At 36.4% G+C, this 7300-nt stretch overlaps 1 non-coding gene across 1 annotated transcript; it reads right to left on the bottom strand.

The window, feature by feature from the left end:
* Positions 1–208: 208 nt before the first annotated feature.
* LOC142874147 (U4 spliceosomal RNA) lies at positions 209–345 on the bottom strand. Its single transcript, XR_012921971.1, has one exon. It is a non-coding gene; the product is annotated as a U4 spliceosomal RNA (small nuclear RNA).
* Positions 346–7300: the final 6955 nt, after the last annotated feature.

The following is a 7300-nucleotide window of genomic DNA, read 5'->3' as shown; positions in this document are numbered from 1 at the left end:
GATTCATTTGAAATTGTAATATATGCTCTCTCTCTACTGCAACTATAATGATTCAGATTATAGTATTAATAATCCATTAATTAAACCCTTACTGAATTTTCATGGTCAAACTACCCAAAAGTGCCAACATATAAAATCAAACATATTGTTCCTGGTATAACCAGAAACTCCTATTTGAGCTTTATTTAAGATAATTTATATAAAAAATCAACAGAATTTGATTTATTATATTTATCACACTACATCAGGGGATATTTAAATTTCTTTGAGATATAAGTTCTGAATTAGCAATAATCACACCTTGGATAAACCTCATTGGCTACAATATTGCCACTGCACAAAGTGAGAGATGTAAGTTCTCTAACATTCTAGAATTAATAAAATTAACAAAACAAAAAGTTAATAATTACATAATAATTTCTGCAACTTTTTGCCATTATGTTAGGCAACATGCATTTAATAGGAGAAGATTCGAAATCTTGATATCTGCGCTCTGTCTCTGCCTGGCTTTATTCATTGACAAGTCTTTTATGCTCTCAATAAAAATGAAAAGAACAGGTTAGTTAACTTCTAGGTTTCCTTCTTTTTCATAAATTCTGTGACACTCCGAAAGTTTACAAAAATAGGAAAAGATAAACTTGAGATTACTATATCAGTAGCATTGTTCAATAACATTTCCACCAAAGTAACTCCCGTGGCAAAGATGAGAGTATATATTACTCCTCAATCACCACTCCACGGGCTGGTCTATAGCATAGCCTGAAGCAAGAATTTTTTTTTTTTATTTCTAGATTTATTTTTAAATCCATTTTCCATTGCATTCCATAATATATCTGTATTGGATTTAATATAAAAATAATGTGTTTTCGAAACCTCCATGCACAATACTCTGGAAATATTTATTATGTTTATTGAGTGATATTGAGTGTAACCCTATAGATCCGCCAGTGATCCAAAGCCCAATTTGAGAAATACATGCAAGCAGTAGAGAAAAGGAGTCCACGCCAGGGCTAAAACCTCAGTTGTTATGAGGCCTGGGCAAAAATACAAATGAGTGGCATAGGATAGAAATAAAGTGTGCTGTAGAGGGGACTGTAGCAGTCTTGGGATGGCCTAAAGGAACAATCATTATTCAGCTCTAAATAGACTGTTGCTCTGGCCAAATATTCTCATTCTTTAAGGGAGCGAAAAGGTGAATTATATATGAAATATCCCCCTTTTTAAAACACTATACATAAAAAATAAAACACATCGGCTGGCCAGATTCAGCCTAAAACCTACTGGTTTTGAGTTCTTGGTTCTAAAGCCTGCTCCAGGAGATTAGTTTGGTTATGTAGGAGAGAGACCATCTCCACGGACGACAGAGTAGAAAAACATTTTCAAAGGGTCAGAGTGAAGGCTATGGACTCCTGAGGACAACAGTGGAATTTTCTTCCTTTCAGTTAGATCATTAAAAGCAGAAAAGACATGAATTTTTCACAATCATTATGGGCAGCTTAGCCTGGAGGCAGAAGGCTAGATCAGATGGGCTCTGGAGACTGACTTCTAGAATAATGGGAAAATTGTGCATTTTTATGGTAGCATTTAACCTTGGAATAATGACAACATATTTGAAAACCAGGTCAAGAGCTATGGCACATAAATGAAATACGTTTAAAAGCTACATGCTTAAGTGCCAAGCTGTGGTCCATATATGGCAAACTGCGATGTGGTTGCTTCAACTTTTTCCACTCATGGGAGAAAAAACAAAAGGAGCTGCTGACATTCAGCAGTTGGTCTGGCACCCACAGCTAGACCATGTTATTCTTTTACTGATCACTGACAACCTCACAGAATACCAACCTCAGACAAGGTGCCTTGGATACCATGGGTAAAATGAGACACTATTAAGCCACTGCATAATTTTTTCTAAGCACAGATTAAAAAAAACCAAGGTCACTGTGCCACCCGCAAAATGCAAACACTCCCTCTCTTGGTTAAAATAAGCAATTGCTACTTCTTTATCAGAGCTTTGTCCTCATTCCAATCTCCTCTCTTTATAGATAAGATTTATTGAGATAATCAATTATAGAATTGTCCCTGCTTTCTGACAGCAAATTTGGAGAAAGGCCCAGCTTCCTTAGATCCTACTCCAAGTCACCTAAACAAAAACCAAATCCTATAATAGGTTCCTTCTAATAATATCCTTTTACTAAGACACCTCATAATTCCCCATGGTGCATGTTCTCTCTTGTTACAGTGAGTAATAAATCCAACTTATTTTACTACAGGTGTGTTCCTGCTGGTTCCTGCTGAAGGTCATTGGCACATGCGAACAACCAGCACAGTTTACCACACAATCAATCCATCTAGGGCGAATGGTAATGACTTTGAAGGTGGCTGAAATGATTACGCCCAGCCTTAATGCACTTTCCCCGCCAGGTACACTTGAGTCTTTCTTCATTCTATTTCTGCTCCTTTCGTGTTGCCTGATTAGGTGATGTTTCTGTCCCTGATGAATGGCAGAGGGTTTGCAAGCCTTTCTGAGATTCATTATTCAGACAGCAGATAACCGGTGTTTACACATTTACTCTTGTGTGACCTTACTCAAAAAACCAATGAAGTACAAACATTCCTCTTAAAAGATCATATTGAGAGTAAAAATAGTATTGTGGGGGAAACAAACACACTTCAGGGAAAGCGACATTTGATGTGATGTTTCTGCACTTTCCTTCGGTTGCATAAAAGACAAGCAATTAAATTCCAAACTGCTATTAAGCACAGAAAATATTTAACAGGAAAATATGTTTTTCTTTGTGTGTCTTCAGAAGACAGCAAATGTAGTCATGTCTAAAACAGGATGTAATCTGGCAAAGTTGTAGACACAAGGGAATAGTTATATTCAGTTTGGGTAGATGAATTTTAAAAGAGTAAAATGGAAAGCTAGGGCAGTGAGCATTATTAGATGCCTGCATTATTAATTTTTCTTGACATTAATTCTGGTGTCAACACAGAAAGAGCTATGTAGACATTTACTTCCAATTTTAAATTACAAAAGTGTTAAGCATTTATTATAGGTTTAAAAACAGAAATATAAAGATAAAACCAAAAACAAAGGCTTATAAATCCTATTGACAAATGTAACTACTACATACACATAAGGATATCGAAACAAAACAGAAAGGTAACGAATAAAATGTCTACTTTTCCCTTGTTTCCAAACTGTTCTTGTCAATGTCACTATTGTTAATTTCTTACATATCCTTTGGAGAAATTAAAAATGTTTCAATGAGATATCACTATACACTTACTAGAACAGCTAAAAAAAAAAAAAAAAGTAGCGTAACTCCAAATGCTGGTAACAATGCAGAGAAAATGGAATTCTCACATATTTTGATTGGAATGTAAAATGGTGCAGCCACTCTGGAAAACTGCTTGACCATATCTTATAAAATTAAATATGTACTTACTGTATGACCCGCAATCATACTCTTAGACATCTATCCCAGAGAAATGAAAACTTACAGTAACATTAAAAAACCTGTATGTGAAGGTTTATAGCAGCTTTATTTATACTAGCAAAAACCAGAAACAACCCAAATGTCCTTGGGCGAGTGGTTAAACAAATTCTGTTACATCCATATAATGAAACATTACTCAGCAATAAAAAGAAAACCTGTATGTACAATAAACTGAATGGTTCTCAAGGGCATTATGCTTAATGAAAAAAAAATCAGTCTCAAAAAGTTGCATACTATATGATTCCATCCATATAACATCCTCAAAATGATAAAATTATAGAGACTAAGAACATTTTAGTGGTAGTCAGGGTGGATGGGTGGGATATAAAAAATAGCAAGGAAAAGTTCCTTTGTGATAAAGGAACAATTCTGCATCTTGATTGTGGCAGTGGCTACACAAATCTATAGATGGGACAAAATCATACAGAATTACACACACAGAGACACACACACACACTGAATAAAGATCTGTAGTCTAGCTATCAGTATTGCATCAAAGTCAATTTCGTGGTTTTGATGTTGTACTATAGTTATACAAGATGTTAACCATGGCTGCATGAAGGGTACACACAATGCAAATTTTGTGACTTCCTGGACTCTATAGTTATTTTAAAATAAAAATTTTTTTAAATGTTATGTATATGCCAGCTGTAAAAAAGTTTAAAAAATGTTACATATATGCCAGCTATAAAAATTAGAATGCTTTTGGCTATAAGTAGTAGTAGATTCAATTATCTTAAAAATAGAAATAATGTGCTATCTCACATAATAAGAAATCTGAAGATAAGACAGCTCCCAAAACAAAGCTAATCAATTACGTGCTTATCAGCATCGCCAAGTGCCCAGGATGGTTCCGTCTTTCTCTCATCATTGGCACATAAACTTGGCCCTTGAGCTGGCTTGTGTCATGGCCCAAGATGGTTATTAAAGTTAGTGTGATCACACTGGCTTTGCAGGAGTTTCTAAACTTCATAGAACTGAATTTGTCAAAGTATTTTTTTTCTTGCTTTTGTAACTTGATTTTAAAGGCTTTCCCTATATGACTATAAATAAATCCACCCAGCTATCTTATACAACTAAGCTGCTCAACAGAACTTTTCTGCAGCGATGGAAATGTTCTATATCTGCACTATCCAACTAGCCATGAGGGGTTATTGAATACTTAAAATGTAGCCAATAAAACTGAGAAACTAAATTTCCAATTTCATTTAATTTTGATTAAATTGAAATAAATGGCCTCTTATGGCTAGTGACTACCATTAGTGGATAGTGCAATTCTAAAATCTTCATGGCTTCATTTTTTAAAATATCTAAATGTTTGAGTCTTTAGTAATGTATTTGGGTACAAGGATTCAAACCAGTGTTCTTTATGTTATATTTGGAATATAGACCACCTTGGGATTCAAATGAAAATTATAAAATCTACCTCCAGAAAAATGACCATATGGAAATACAGGTAGAATTTTGAACCTTACATTCTGGTGGCATTACATAAACCATACACAAGTAAATAATAAAGCAAAATAATTTCTGGTGGTGATAAGGGTCAAGAAGGACATGAGACAGAGTTATGAGACAGAAATTGACGGTGGGGATGGAGGATGGAAGACATTGGGGGAGAGGACATTTGAGCTGACAGCTTAACGGTAAGTAGAAGCCAGCACTGGGAACAGCTGGGTAAAGAGCATTTCAATGAGAGTGAAGACTTGGAGGCAGGAGTTAAGTGTCACTTATTGGAGGGCAGAAAAGATCTCTGATGTGGGTGCAGCCCAGCACAGGAGGGAGAAATAAGGTTAGAGAACTCAGGGGTGACGTTGCATTTCTTACAGATCGTGAGACCGCAGCTCAAACAAGCTAAGCAAGCAGGCCAAGTTCACACGCACTTGCAAGGGGCAGGGTCAGGACGTCAACCAGCTACTCTGAAGTCCCTGCTCTCAAACACTACAGTGCCTGTCCCCTGGTGTCCTTCTGATTCCACAGGACATGTTGTTAGCTCAGTAAGACCCTAGTGAGTTCCCTGTCCAATTCTACAGCACATTAATAATAAAGAATACGAAAATGTTAAGCTATTCAGATTCATTTATTCAACCAAAAATATTTATTCAGAGCTGTGTATGTACAAGGTATCAGATGAATTCTGCGGTATATACAAAGAGGTGACGCCCAGGTATAATAGAGAGGACACCAAATTCACAGTGTGCCTGTGGGTTTAATCTTTCTGCCTCTCATCTTTAATACCAGCAGAAGCCCCCTCATGGGATTTATCCACATAAAAGGTTTTGTGCAACATCTGGTGGATAGTACATGCTCAATAAATCTTAGCTTCGGAAACACATAGAGAATTAAAAGACTTGATTCAAGTTCTGGCCCTGCTGGTTATCCACAGAGTGACCTTGAGCACACTGTTAATTCCTCAATTTCCTCATGTGCAAAAATTTTTTTTTTTAAAAAATGATACCCTTCCACTTATTATGGCTGCTGTGATTAAATAAATCATTTTAAATGCAAAGCACTTTGTGAAACTTTTAAATGTCAGACAAAGGCAACAATTCTTAACATCTTCATGGGGTAAGATTTAGTCTCTACCCTGAAGGAGCTGACAACATGAAAGAAAATGCTTAGCAGGAGAGAAAACAAAACTTTTGATTAAAAAGGTGGTGATGTGCTATTAATTCTCCTGACAGTTTATCTGGTACTGATCTTTCGATTTGTCAAGGGTAATTATACAGAGTCAGAAATAATTGTCTACTATCTGCCCTAAAAGCAAAAAATACATTGAAATTGTGTTGTACTTAAAAAAAAAATCCATATTGGCTCACAGGAAAAATTTCTTAGTAGTGAGGGTATGTTCCCACTATATCAGGCTCACAAAACAGAGATTTACGTTTTGTAAACCTATTCAGTTTCAAGTATATTGCTAGGAGCTGTATCTGAGAAATAAGCAAGGTAGCATCCCTACTCCCCACATTGTCTGCTGAAGGGTCAAAGAAATTTTCTCACACACTTTTCTGTAGCATCATTATGGAAGACATAGATGATTGATTCTTTAGGAAGGTTTAGGAATAAACCCATCAGAACACAAGAAAATAATTAATAACAAAATTTTTCACCTCTCCTTAGAAAATTTTATTCTGTGGGTACTGAACTGACATTGACACCCTGGGCCATTGGAAAAGATTCTTAGCTGATCTCATTATCTGTGGTCTTTTTCCCTTCCAACATTCTTCACTCAGCTGTCAGTGTGATTTTTGAAAGCTTGAATGAGATTGTGCCCCTCCATTGTTTGAATGATTCGGCCTGATATTACCCTGACTGTGGCCTCCAGTCTCATGTCTTGCCCCTGATATTCAATCCATCCCAAAAGACTGCCATGTTCTCAAAGAAGCCAATCTCCATTGTGCCATCCTGGAATTGCTCTAATAGGTCCTCACGCCTGTGATGCTCCCTTTGTCATTTATGCCAGCTAACAGTCACTCACTTAAGCTGCCATAGGACTTCCTGACTCCCTCCCTCCCTGAACCTCCACCTATTTGGAGGCTCCTCCAGGTACATGGACCTCTTTCCTTATAGCCCTCTATAGCCTGTGCATCCTGGAGCAAAGGATGGAGTTCCTTATGATAGCTTTGTCACTTTCTACCAAATCTCAAGTTCTTTAATGCCATAGATTACTCACCTTAGTAAAGCACATACATGTTTTTGAATGAATTACTAAATTAATGAGTTAACAATATCCCTAGAAACACACTTCCAATTCTGTTCCCTGTTATGAATCATAACGAGCTTAGCTGATAATGTTAATA

The sequence above is a fragment of the Microcebus murinus genome, chromosome 11 (genome assembly GCF_040939455.1).
Source record: "Microcebus murinus isolate Inina chromosome 11, M.murinus_Inina_mat1.0, whole genome shotgun sequence".
In the NCBI taxonomy this organism is placed as follows: Eukaryota; Metazoa; Chordata; class Mammalia; order Primates; family Cheirogaleidae; genus Microcebus; species Microcebus murinus.
Note: the sequence above shows the minus strand (reverse complement) of the source record. Positions and strands in the feature narration are given on the sequence as shown.